A 13,574-nucleotide genomic window follows, 5' to 3' on the forward strand; every position below is an offset into this window, starting at 1 on the left:
TCCCCATTTAGATGCGAGTATTGTTTAAGAGGTTCGGTGGCCTGGGATGGGAACGCGCATGTCATGGAAAATGACCCCCATAAGGGAGTAAAAGTTTAAGGTTGTTCGTGCCGTGACATCGACTCAGTTAATTACTGACATCTAGGCCTTGCCAGAATGCCGGACTTATTTGGCTTGCAGAAAAAATAAAAATAAAAATAAAAAAATATTTTATATTTAGTTAGAGTTTTTAAATAAGAGACAAAAATATTTTTTTACAAAAATAAAATTTCTATATTTCATTAAAAAAATTTATATATGACATTGGAAACCCTAATTTTCATCGGCTGAAAATTAAAGTATTTTTTTCAAAATTATCCTTAAGCTTTTAAATAGAATATAGTAAAATTTTTTTCTTTTTTTAAAAGTATAATAGATATTTTATATATTTTTTTAAAAAATAGATGCTCAGCCAAATATAAATCATTTTAAAATGTGTTATTTTTCTACGATCAATCGAACATGCAAAAAACTATTTTCAAGCATTATATATCAACAAATCAAAAAAAAATCAACGAAGAAAAATTCTTCTCACGAATCAAACGTGACAATAAATGGAGAATTCAGGAGGAGGTGCCAGCTTTATCAAGTTTGGAGTCTTTAATTGTTATAATAATTATTTTAGAATAAAATTCCGTTTTTGCAGGGGTTTGGAAAGTTAGGGATATTATGTCATAAGGAAGGATTCCTATAGTCTATTATCATTTGGACATTTTCTTAAAAAAAATATGTATATTTCAGAAATCCATTTTTTTTATGTTTTTGTTGTGGTGTTAGTGATTATGAAGTATAAAATAACGTTACTGTAAAGCAAATAACGTTATTCTATAAAAAATTAATAAAGAGTTTTTAAGTATATGGACCAAGAAAAAAAAAAACTAGGCTAGCTAGAAGATCTCAAAATTTCTCATAGTCTCTCTCTTCCTTTGTCAGCTAATTAGTCTTCGCATTGGTTGGCCTCCTTGAATTTATTACAAGTTCAGAAAATTCAAAGTTGACCGCCCATGCAAACATCAAAGATAAAAAAACAAATACTTGATTGCTATTTTTTCATCACTCCGTTCCTAATTACATGTATGGTGTCTCATCGTAGGGTACAAATAGAGTGCAACATCTCTAGATATATAATAGATCATAGTAACATGATAATATAACATAATACATGTTACAATATAACATAATACATGTTACAAATAGAGATCTATTATACATCTCTAGATAACAATATAATATAATATAATGGATTAGAATTTAATCTAATAATAGATCATAATATAATATATTGTAGTATAGCAATAGTATATTATTAAATATTATTAGATTGTATTATTGTACAATAATATTATTATATATAATACAATTATATATAATAATATAATATTATTATAATATTATATTATAATTATGTACTACTACAATAGTATATTATACAGTACTATTATAATATAATAATAAAATATATTATAACATAATACTTTGTTAATTTATTATTATATTATATTATATTATATTTATAAGATGTAATCATAAGTTTTTTGGTGGGCATTTTGGTCAAAAAAATAATAAAACCTAAACAACTTTCTGATATTGGCAAGAAAGAACTTTTAGAAAGAAGCTCTAAAATAGTTGATTTCGGTTTTCTGAAAATACCAAAACAGCTTCATGATTTTTTTTTATCAAATACCACTATACCATCTAAAAATACTTTTGGAGGACTATAAATTGCTTTATAGCCCACCAAAAGCTCTGCCAAATGGGGCCTTAATTGCCGAAGAGTTTTTATGGCTAATAATTTGGTTTCCAGCCAAAAAAGATTCAAATTGATATCCAACTATGAGCTGGTCATTAATTACCTAAGTGTTTGTTTGGCCATTTGAATATGTTTCAAATATATCTATATATTTATTTATTTATTTTATAGAAAAGTTAAAAACCTAATTTTGCAATCGTTTTGTCCCACTTAACTAAGTATCTAGGTTTATATGTCTTTTAATTTTCTATCACTTAAATAACCAAATATTTCAATATTTCCAATATTTCATGTATTATATGTAGAAATAAGTGCAAAAATTATAACAAGCTTCTCGTTCTCGACTGAAGAAAATTAACTAGTTAGGTTATAATGTAATAATCTCACCTCTCTTTTATTTTGGAGATGGTTACAGGTTCAAATCTTGGACGATATTTTTCTAAATATTTGAAGTAACTCTTTATATAATAGTCTTCAAAGCATCTCGTAGTCTTCACCTATTTTCATCTAGTTAATAGAAGTTGTTGAAGATGCTCCCTTTTGTTGACCTATCCTAAAAAGTGGATACAAAATAAGCTCAGTTTTCTCCTGATTAGATCTCTGGATGATCCATAAAAGGTTCCTTATAATATAAAGTCACAGCACGATCCACATTTCTAATTACAAACGCTATTTAAGATTATTATCATCTTAATCAGCTAAAACTTATATCGATTGCACATAATCAACAGCCATAACATATGAATGTTACCAATCATAGGGCTTTTAGAAAAGGTAATAAAACCATTACTAGTGACGCACTACCGAGAAAAGCCAAAAGGGTAATATGGATTGGTCCAAAGTGGGCTCCATCCAGGTCAGGTCTGGTCCAACTTGTCTTGGGCTTTCTGATAAAGCTAGAACTTGGAAATAAGGTTCTGGACAAGACGAGCCATTACAATCTAGGATCTCATTCAAAAAGACTGGCCAAAAATATTATGTGAGTTTTTTGGTCCTATACAAGTACTCAAGATTCATTCAATACATATCTGATGTGGAACTAAACACACCCGCATGGAGCCTCACATACGCCCTCCATTTAAGGCTTGGTTCCTCGCGAGATTAAAAATTCAATTCTCTTCAAATTTAATCACAAACACCACGATCAGTTTGTCGTTACCCTCCATGAACCTGTGTTGCAGTGTTTCTTATTCCATATAGGCAATGGGTTAGGGCCGCTTTAACACCATTTGTCACAACTCAGTATCTTATCAAAAAAAACTAGCGTGTTATTTGGGTTCTTCGGTCTTATATAAGCATTTCTAATATATAGTTGATGTGGGACTAAACACATACCTATATGGAACCTCATACGAGCCATGCCATAAAATTATTCCCATGTATCAAGGGATCCATGGATGGGGCATGGTAGATATGGTGGTAGGGGCAGGATTGTCGCTAGGTGGAAAGGGTTATAAAGTTGAAACCGTCCAGAACTTTTTATATTATTGGAATTTATAAATAAACCCCGCATTTTTATTGGATTCACTTCTCCGTACTTGGGCCACTGTTGTTTCATTTACTGGGCTATGAAACAATGCAGATGGTGGAATGTTAGCTGGGCTTCAAGAGTAGCCGGACGTACCCCACACTCCACGTGGATTGACATTGGGTCTTCAACCATGAACCAGCTCACGTCAAAGCACAAATTAGGCTTTAATCGAATCTCTTCCTTCTTTGTTTTCTTCCTCTTGGGATCTCCCAATTAATTATGAGCTTCCCACTTTCAATTAGTCATTTTTTATATTGCAACATAAATTTCAGTTGATCATGTATTTTTTTCAATACTTTTATAATATATCAATGATAAAATGATGAAATATACGAGAAAAATTCTTGTAATATAGCCGAAAAGGAATCAAAACTATGTTGTTGCCGTCGAATTTGGACCGAAGTGAGAGTGAAGCTTGATTGACCTTAAAATTAGTTAGAGACGGGTTAAGCAAACTAGTTGAAAATAGTCAACTTACCGTAGGTGGCTTTCAGAACCTTTAGGGTAGTCAACTTGATTGGGCTTTAGGCTTCGATATTAGTTTTGAAAATTGAGTTGGCCACCATTTCATTAAAAGCCCACAGGTTTAGAACCTCGGCAAGACAAGGAAGAAAAGTAGGGTTGGGCAGACAAGACCCAATAAATTACAACATTGATCATCTAACCTGTTACGAGGGAACTCAGCCACCATGCCCCACGTGACCGACGCGCGCGCCCAAGAAGACTACAGCTGCCCCTTGATCCAGTAACCCGACCCCGAGTCGGATATCTTCGGCTTCGCAGCCCGACCCCGAGTCGGCTGCCCCTTGATCCAGCAATCCGATCCCGAGTCGGCAACCTCTCGACAACGACAGGCTGTTCCCCTGAAGCACGCCACGACCCTCTGTCCCTGCAACGGTCGTATCCGGCGCTGCTCTACGATCTCCTGTAACAGCCGTACAAGGCGGAGCTCCACTACACCCTGTCACGGCCGTACCCAGCGCTGCCCCACGACGCCCTGTAACGGCCATGTCAGTGGCGACTCCATCGTGCCACACGATGACCAACCCCCCCCGAAGGACCCCCCAGCCTGGTATATATGCTGCGGGGGGGGGGGAAGGGGGGAGGTAAGCAAGAACTTCCAGAGCATTCTCCTACTACCTGCAATTATCTCTCCTTCTCCTCCAACCTCCTCTGACTTGATCGTCGGAGGGCCCCCACTACCCCAGTGGTGGTGCGAGGCTTGCTTGCAGGTTTTCCGGTGGAAGGTGGAGCACAACCAACACCAACCAAGGCAACTCAGACGGAATTCCGTTCACATCGCTGTGCCAATCGTTCTCGGTTTGGACCACCAGCAACAGTTGGCGCTAGAAGGAGGGCCCGAATCTTAGAGCGATCGTAATGGCACGGCGAGGTGGTCGTGGAGCTTCCAATGCCTCCGGTCGCGGGGCCTCTCGCGCCTCCGGCCGGGAGGCCGCTGCGTCTCCAACACATTCTCAGCAACACTCCACCGTTCCACCCCCCATTCAGATGGTCGAAGCCGCTCAGTTCGACCAGTTAGCCCAGCAGGTTCGCACCCTCGCGGAGGCGGTGCAGAACCTGCAGGGTGTGATGTCTCGGGCGCCGCAGCGGGCCCAGGAGCCGCTGCTCCCTGAGCGCTCACCTGTCCTCCTTAACCCGCGCTCCTTCCTCTCCCATGGGGAGGAGCGCCGGCGCGAGGAAGATTCTCGAGCACGGTCCATTCTGCCGGGACCGTCCCATCGGAGCTGCGCGGGGTATGAGAGGCGGGCCCGGGCGCGTTCCCAGACCCCTCAGTCCTCAAGGAACCCGCGCTCCAGTCGGTCCCCCTCTCGGGGCTTCTTGTCTCCCACCCATCGGTTGCGCTCCCTGGACCGGCGGGTGGACGATCTCCACCGACAACTCCAGGTCCTGAAGGGCCACTCTAAAGATCCCTTCGCCGACTTGGAGATCTCCTCCCAACCGGCGCTTGCCTCGAGGATCCTGCGGACCCCGAATCCGCCGGGGTTTAAAATACCGGCGATCGAGCCCTATGACGGGGCGGCGGACCCGCGGGATCACGTCGAGAGTTTCAGGACCCTTATGCTCCTCCACGGAGCATCAGGTCCTCTCCTCTGCAAGGCTTTCCCGGCGACCCTCCGTGGCCCGGCAAGGGCGTGGTTCGCCGGCTTGGAGGCTAACTCGATCCAGACCTTCGATCAGTTTACCCACCTCTTCATCACCCATTTCGCCGTCAGTAGCCGGCGGCGACTGGTCTCCGACTCCCTCTTTGATGTCCGGCAAAACGAGGGAGAAAGCTTGCGGGATTATCTTACCCGCTTCAACAAGGCTACGTTGGAAGTCCGGAACCTGAGCCAGGAGGTGGCTCTTTCAGCCCTGAAGCGTGGCTTCCGAAAGGGCAGACTCACCTTCTCCCTGGACAAACGCCTGCCGCGGAGCTTCCCGGAGCTGTTGTCCCGGGCGAACCAGTATGCGGACGCCGAGGAGGCGGCCGCCCACCGGAGCAAGGAGGCCGCCGAGATCCCTCCAAAGCTCGGGAAGAAAAGGCGAAAAGAGGCACGCCAGGGGAGGAGCCCGACGCCTCAGCGTCGGCGCAGAAGCCTGTCGCCGGTGAGGAACCACGGCGCCCTACGCCCTCGTTCTCCGCCCCGACGTTTCAACCGGTACACTCCTCTCCTGACTCCCCGGGCCCAGATCCTCATGGAAATCAAGGGGCGGGAGGACCTCCCGGTCCCGAGACAGATGAAGAAGATCCCTGGGAGGAGGCCCTCTCGGGCGTACTGTGAGTACCACCGGGACCACGGCCACGACACCAAAGACTGCTTCCAGCTTCGGAACGAGATCGAGGCTCTCATCCGCCGAGGGCGTCTTGGTCGATATGTAAACGACCGACGTCCCCCCGCAGACTCGCGTCCGGCCGACCCGGCCCCTCCGGAGCCTCGGGAGCAGAATCGACCCGCCGCGGGCGTGATCCATACTATCACTGGGGGCTGCCCCCGGCCCGAGAGGAACGCGGGGGGCTCGACTGAAGCATCAAGGGCAGCCGTCGCAAAGAGGCAGAGGGTCGGTAATGTAATCACTTTTTGTGATGAAGATGTAAAGGGGGTTCAGACCCCCCACGACGACGCCATGGTGATCTCCCTCACTATGGCAAACTATGATGTAAGGCGTGTTCTTGTGGATAGTGGAAGCTCAGCTGATATTTTGTTTTATGAGGCCTTCCAAAAGATGAGCTTGTCCAGACAATTGTTGCACAAAACATCTACCCCCCTCATGGGATTCACTGGAGACGCTGTCTCGGCCGAAGGTGTCGTTGAGCTGCCTGTGACTGCGGGCGTTGCACCCGCAGAAGCCACGGTGCGGCTCGGGTTCTTGGTCGTCCGTGTTCCCTCGGCCTACAACGCTATCCTCGGACGACCCGGACTGAACGCCCTTCGCGCGGTGGTCTCAACGTACCACTTGCTCATGCGGTTCCCCACGGCGGCCGGGATTGGAGAGGTCCGAGGTGACCAACCGACCGCAAGGCAATGTTTCCTAGCAACTCTCAAAGGGAAGAAGCCCGTAGAAGCCTTAAGCGTCGAGTCCCTCGACGCCAGAGACGAGGTGGCCTTGCGGCACGGGGAGCCGGCCGAAGGTGTGATCGAAGTTCCCCTCGAGGAAGGTCGCCCTGACCGGACGGTCCGGGTCGGCACCAATCTCGACCCGGGAGCTCGGGCTCGGTTGGTGGAATTCCTCCAAGCCAACGCCGATGTATTTGCCTGGTCGGCGGCCGATGTACCTGGGATCGACCCGGAGGTCATTTCTCACGCCCTCAACGTCGACCCAACCCACCGACCAGTAAAGCAGAAGAAGAGACACTGTGCCCCGGATCGGATCCGAGTGGTCGACCAGGAGGTAGACAAGCTCTTGGAGGCAGGATTCATAAGGGAGGTCAGCTACCCCGAATGGCTGGCAAATGTCGTACTTGTCCGGAAGGCGAGCGGAAAGTGGAGGATGTGCGTCGACTACACCGACCTGAACAAGGCATGCCCCAAGGATAGCTTTCCGCTTCCGCGGATAGACCAACTGGTCGACGCGACTTCCGGATATCAGCTGCTGTCTTTCATGGACGCCTTCTCCGGCTACAACCAGATAATGATGGCTCCACAGGACGAGGAGAAAACTGCCTTTATAACAGACCGGGGGCTGTACTGTTACAAGGTAATCCCCTTCGGTCTGAAGAATGCTGGCGCCACTTACCAGCGCCTCGTCAACAAAATCTTCAAAGAGCAAATCGGCCGGAACATGGAGGTGTACGTGGACGATATGCTGGTGAAGAGCCGCCATGCAGACCAGCACGTCGCGGATCTGGAGGAGACTTTTGCCACCCTGCGGAAGTTTCGCATGAAGCTGAACCCAGCGAAGTGCGCCTTTGGCGCTTCGGCCGGGAGGTTCCTCGGTTTCATTATCAACCAGCGGGGGATCGAAGCCAACCCTGACAAAATCAAGGCCATCCAAGATATGTCGCCTCCGACCAAAGTGAAGGAGGTTCAGGAGCTCGCTGGGAGGGTCGCCGCGCTCGGACGATTTGTGGCAAAGTCGGCCGAACGCTGCCAACCTTTCTTCAAGGTGTTGAAACGCCCGAAAGACTTCCTCTGGACGGCCGAATGTCAAGCAGCATTCGACCAGCTCAAGGAATACTTGGCGTCTCCTCCCCTGCTGTCCAAGCCGCAAGAAGGGGAGATGCTCTACCTCTATCTGGCGGTCTCCCCAACCGCAGTCAGTGCGGTACTGGTTCGGGAAGAGGCAAAGTTCCAGAAGCCTGTATACTACATCAGCCGAGTCTTACGGGATGCCGAGACGCGGTATACGAAGGCTGAAAAGATCGCCTTCGCGCTGCTGACCGCGACCAGGAGGCTTCGCCCCTATTTTCAGGCCCATTCTGTCACCCTCTTGACCGATCAACCGCTGCGGCAGATCCTCAGCAATCCTGAGAATGCAGGACGGCTGGTGAAGTGGGCAGTAGAACTTGGTGAGTTCGACATCCGCTACCAGCCCCGACCCGCTATCAAGGCCCAGGCGCTCGCAGATTTCCTCGCTGAGTGCACGGTGCAGGAGGCGGAACCTAGGTCGCCGGAAACACCTAGCCTCGACCTCCCGATTTGGACGCTTCACATCGATGGGTCGTCGAACCCCGAAGGTGGAGGGGCCGGGCTGGTCCTCACCAGCCCTGATGGAGTGATAGCCGAGTATGCCTTGAGGTTCGGATTTCCAGTGACCAACAACGAGGCGGAGTATGAGGCCCTAGTCACGGGACTCAAACTCACCAAGGAGCTCGGCATCCGGCGCCTGAAGGTCTTCACCGACTCCCAGTTGGTGGTCGGGCAGGTCCGTGGGGAGTTCGAAGCCCGGAACCCGACCATGCAGAATTACGTCCGGAAGGTGCAAGCACTCATTCCCGACCTCGGCAGTGTCGACATCCAGCAGGTCCCAAGAAGTGAAAATGCCAGGGCCGACAGGCTGTCCCGCTTAGTGAGCGCAGACGCGCACAACTTGTCGAGGGCGATCTACCTGGAGACCCTGGATGCCCCGAGCATCGGTGAGGCTGGAGCGGTGATGGCGATTGACCCGGAGCCGTCTTGGATGGACCCGCTTGTCGCCTACCTCGCCGAAGGGATCCTCCCTGAAGACGAAGATCAAGCTCGGCGACTTGTTATGAAGTCCGCCCACTACGTACTTAACGAAGGGAGGCTGTATCGGACCTCATTCACCGCCCCCCTCTTAAAGTGCCTCCGCCCCTCGGAAGCAGCCTACGTCCTCGGCGAAGTCCACGAAGGCATTTGCGGATCCCACTTGGGGGCTAGGTCCTTGGCGCACAAGATCATTAGGCAAGGCTATTATTGGCCTACCTTGTTGGAGGACTCAAAGGATCATGTACGGAAATGCGACGCCTGCCAGCGCCACGCCAACGTCCAGAGAGTCCCTTCTGTCCCCTTGGCACCAATCACTGCACCCTGGCCCTTCGCCCAGTGGGGAATGGATATCCTCGGACCATTCTCCGTCGCTTCAGCTCAGCGGAAATTTTTGATTGTTGCAATCGACTACTTCACCAAGTGGGTGGAGGCAGAGCCGCTGGCCACTATCACGGAGGTGCAAGTCCGGAAGTTCGTGAAGAAGAACATCATTGTCCGATTTGGGGTACCTCGGGTCCTCATCTCGGATAATGGCCGACAGTTCGACAACAAGCATTTCCGTGACTTCTGCGAGGAGTTCGGGATCGAGCATCGGTTCACATCTGTGTCGCATCCCCAAACCAACGGCGAGGCCGAGGTCACAAATCGGACAATCCTCCAAGGAATCAAAGCGCGAATCGGTCGGACGGGGCAAGCTTGGGTCGAAGAACTCGAGAATGTCCTTTGGGCGTATCGGACCACGCATCGGACCCCTACCGGGGAGATGCCTTTCAGCCTAACCTATGGCACGGAAGCCGTTGTCCCCGTGGAGCTCGGACTCCCCTCACCTCGGGTGGCCGTGCACCGACCCGAGGCCAATTCGGAACAACTCCGAGGGAACCTGGATCTCTTGGAAGAAGCGAGGAAAATGGCGCAGGTTCGGATGGCGATGTATCAGCGGAGGGTGGCCCGATATTACAACTCCAAGGTCCGACCGAAGCTTTTCAGAATCGGAGATCTGGTGCTAAGGCGAGCTAAAGCATCTCGACCTGCGGAAGGTGGGAAGCTAGCGCCAAATTGGGAAGGCCCGTATAAGGTTCGCTGGGTAAACCGACCTGGCTCCTACCAGTTGGAGGCCCTAGATGGTCGAGAAATTCTAAGGAGCTAGAATTTCGCTAACCTGCGGATGTATTGCCAGTAGAACGACGATGCCAGAAAGACAGTTCGAAAATGTATAACACTTTGCATTTCAATAATTCCTGGTTACAACGGCGTGCTCGTGTGATTACAAGAAATTCCCAGAGGGGAATTAGGGTGTAAAGAAAGTAAAGAAGAGGTGGGGACTCCGAGGAGCTGAAGATCTGGGATCCCGAAACCTCCATCTGAAGCGGTTGCAATCCCGTCGGAAGTGGGTGCTTCCAACCGGAGGCGCCATCGGCGTCTCACGAAAGAGACGAAGAGCCGGCGCGGATGAAGAAGAAGTGGACGAAGGAGAAGTCCACACTGCCTCCAACCGGAGGCGCCATCCACGCCCCACGAAGAGGACGAGGAGCCGCCGCAGACGAAGCTCCCGCTGCCTCCAGGGGAACGCCACCTCCAAGGGATATTCCGGTCCTCCCCAGCGTTAGGAGAGAGAAGGAATACAAGGGGGAAGAGCATATGGAGGCGCGGTCCCGGATCAAGCACCTGGTGCGGAGCTCAATCGGGAGGCCGAACTTCAAGGAGGGGAGACGTGATTCCGGATGAAACGCCTAGAGCGGAGTTCCGCCGGGGAGAACCTCCTTGTTGATCCCAGATGAAATGGCTAATTGGCGGAAGTCGCGAAGGGCGCGCCTCCCGTTCCTTCGGCAGGGGTCTCTCAACCATGCGCCGGAGAGGAGGCCCACGATCCATTGCAACCTGAACAGCTCCGGCTTGGCAGGCTCCATCGCACCTGCACCTATATTTATAGCCAAACTGCGGCCCCCCGGTCGTTCCGATACGGGACACTCCGGGTGGCCTGTACCCCTAGGCCCACGTATCTCCGCTCGCGCCCCAAGCCGCATCCGCCTCGAAGAACGCGCGTATCGCGGCCGCTTAACTGACACTCCTCGCAAGCAGCAACTGGCGATCCGATTTCCCAGGTAATCCCTTAATTAGCACTTAATGCCCATCTGGTGTTCCCCAGGCGACGCTTGGAGAGGAGGAGAAATACAATCGCAGCTGGCCATGGAGAAATTCCGTCGGGCGGCGAGCGACAGGCGTACGACCAGCGAGCGGAATTTCCCGAGGCTCGGTCCTTGGATGCCAGGCTAACCCGATGATCATCCCGGGAGCAGACTAGCCTGAAGCCCCGACCGGTCGCCTCGGCTTGCGCCAGCCTTGGCCGACCAACGAGCGGAATTTTCCGAGGCTCGGCCCTTGGATGCCAGGCTAACCCGATGATTATCCCGAGAGCAGACTAGCCTGAAGCCCCGACCGGTCGCCCCGGCTTGCGCCAGCCTTGGCCGACCAGCGAGCAGAATTTCCCGAGGCTCGACCCTTGGATGCCAGACTAACCCGATGATCATCCCGGGAGCAGACTAGCCTGATGCCCCGACCGGTCGCCTCGGCTTGCGCCAGCCTTGGCCTACCAACGAGCGGAATTTTCCGAGGCTCGGCCCTTGGATGCCAGGCTAACCCGATGATCATCCCGGGAGCAGACTAGCCTGAAGCCCCGACCGGTCGCCTCGGCTTGCGCCAGCCTTGGCCGACCAACGAGCGGAATTTCCCGAGGCTCGGCCCTTGGATGCCAGGCTAACCCGATGATCATCCCGGGAGCAGACTAGCCTGAAGCCCCGACCGGTCGCCTCGGCTTGCGCCAGCCTTAGCCGACCAACGAGCGGAATTTCCCGAGGCTCGGCCCTTGGATGCCAGGCTAACCCGATGATCATCCCGGGAGCAGACTAGCCTGAAGCCCCGACCGGTCGCCTCGGCTTGCGCCAGCCTTGGCCGACCAACGAGCGGAATCTCCCGAGGCTCGGCCCTCGGATGCCAGGCTAACCCGATGATCATCCCGGGAGCAGACTAGCCTGAAGCCCCGACCGGTCGCCTCGGCTTGCGCCAGCCTTAGCCGACCAACGAGCGGAATTTCCCGAGGCTCGGCCCTTGGATGCCAGGCTAACCCGATGATCATCCCGGGAGCAGACTAGCCTGAAGCCCCGACCGGTCACCTCGGCTTGCGCCAGCCTTGGTCGACCAACGAGCGGAATCTCCCGAGGCTCGGCCCTTGGATGCCAGGCTAACCCGATGATCATCCCGGGAGCAGACTAGCCTGAAGCCCCGACCGGTCGCCTCGGCTTGCGCCAGCCTTGGCCGACCAACGAGCGGAATTTCCCGAGGCTCGGCCCTTGGATGCCAGGCTAACCCGATGATCATCCCGGGAGCAGACTAGCCTGAAGCCCCGACCGGTCGCCTCGGCTTGCGCCAGCCTTGGCCGATCAACGAGCGAAATTTTCTGAGGCCTAACCCTCGGATGCCTGGCTTAGCGCCGGAAGAATTTCCTGAGGCCTAACCCTCGGATGCCTGGCTTAGCGCCGGAAGAATTTCCTGAGGCCTAACCCTCGGATGCCTGGCTTAGCGCCGGAAGAATTTCCTGAGGCCTAACCCTCGGATGCCTGGCTTAGCGTCGGAAGAATTTCCTGAGGCCTAACCCTCGGATGCCTGGCTTAGCGCCGGAAGAATTTCCTGAGGCCTAACCCTCGGATGCCTGGCTTAGCGCCGGAAGAATTTCCTGAGGCCTAACCCTCGGATGCCTGGCTTAGCGCCGGAAGAATTTCCTGAGGCCTAACCCTCGGATGCCTGGCTTAGCGCCGGAAGAATTTCCTGAGGCCTAACCCTCGGAGTCGGGAGTCAGCGAGACGCTACCAAGAGTTAAAAAGAAGAAGGATGAAAGTGAAATGAAGAAACTCTATTTGCATTAACTTTCATTGTTTCAGGGCTAAGACCCATACAACTTGGCAAAACGCCAACACACAAAGAAAAGAACAAAAATACAGAAGGTCAGCTTGGAGGAACCCCCGGGTCGGGAACGCCGGGCACGTCCGCAGGGGGTAGGGAGACGGTTGGAGAAGCAGCAGGCAATGGCGCCGGAGGGGAGTCGAGAAGGGAGATCCCACTCAGGTCAATTTCGGGGTACTTAGCCGACACCCTTGCCAGGCCTTCCTCGAAGCCTAAGACAAAGGAGTCGGACCCCGCGTCCGACATATCACGGACGAACTCGTCGGACTGACGATAGGCCTGTACCGCCTCCGACATATCACGGGTGAACTCGGCGGACTGACGATAAGCCTGTATCGCCTGACGCCCGATCTCCACACTCTTCTCGGCCAGCGTCGCCTCTGCTCGCTCCATAATCTGAGCTTTTGCCTCCAAGACCTTCGCCACAATCCGGTCATCCGCCTCGGAGGAGACCCTCAACAGATCAGCCTGGGCCTCCTTGTGCTTCGCCTCGGCAGCGATGCGAGCAGCCTCAGCCTCCTCCAGGCGCGAACGAAGCTCCTGGTCGCTCGCGCGGGACTTCTCCAAAGCCGACTCCAATTCGCCCAGCTTGGCTTCAAGAGACCGGGTCCGGTTGCGGGCGTTGTCG

Source organism: Phoenix dactylifera, chromosome 5, assembly GCF_009389715.1.
Source record: "Phoenix dactylifera cultivar Barhee BC4 chromosome 5, palm_55x_up_171113_PBpolish2nd_filt_p, whole genome shotgun sequence".
In the NCBI taxonomy this organism is placed as follows: domain Eukaryota; kingdom Viridiplantae; phylum Streptophyta; class Magnoliopsida; order Arecales; family Arecaceae; genus Phoenix; species Phoenix dactylifera.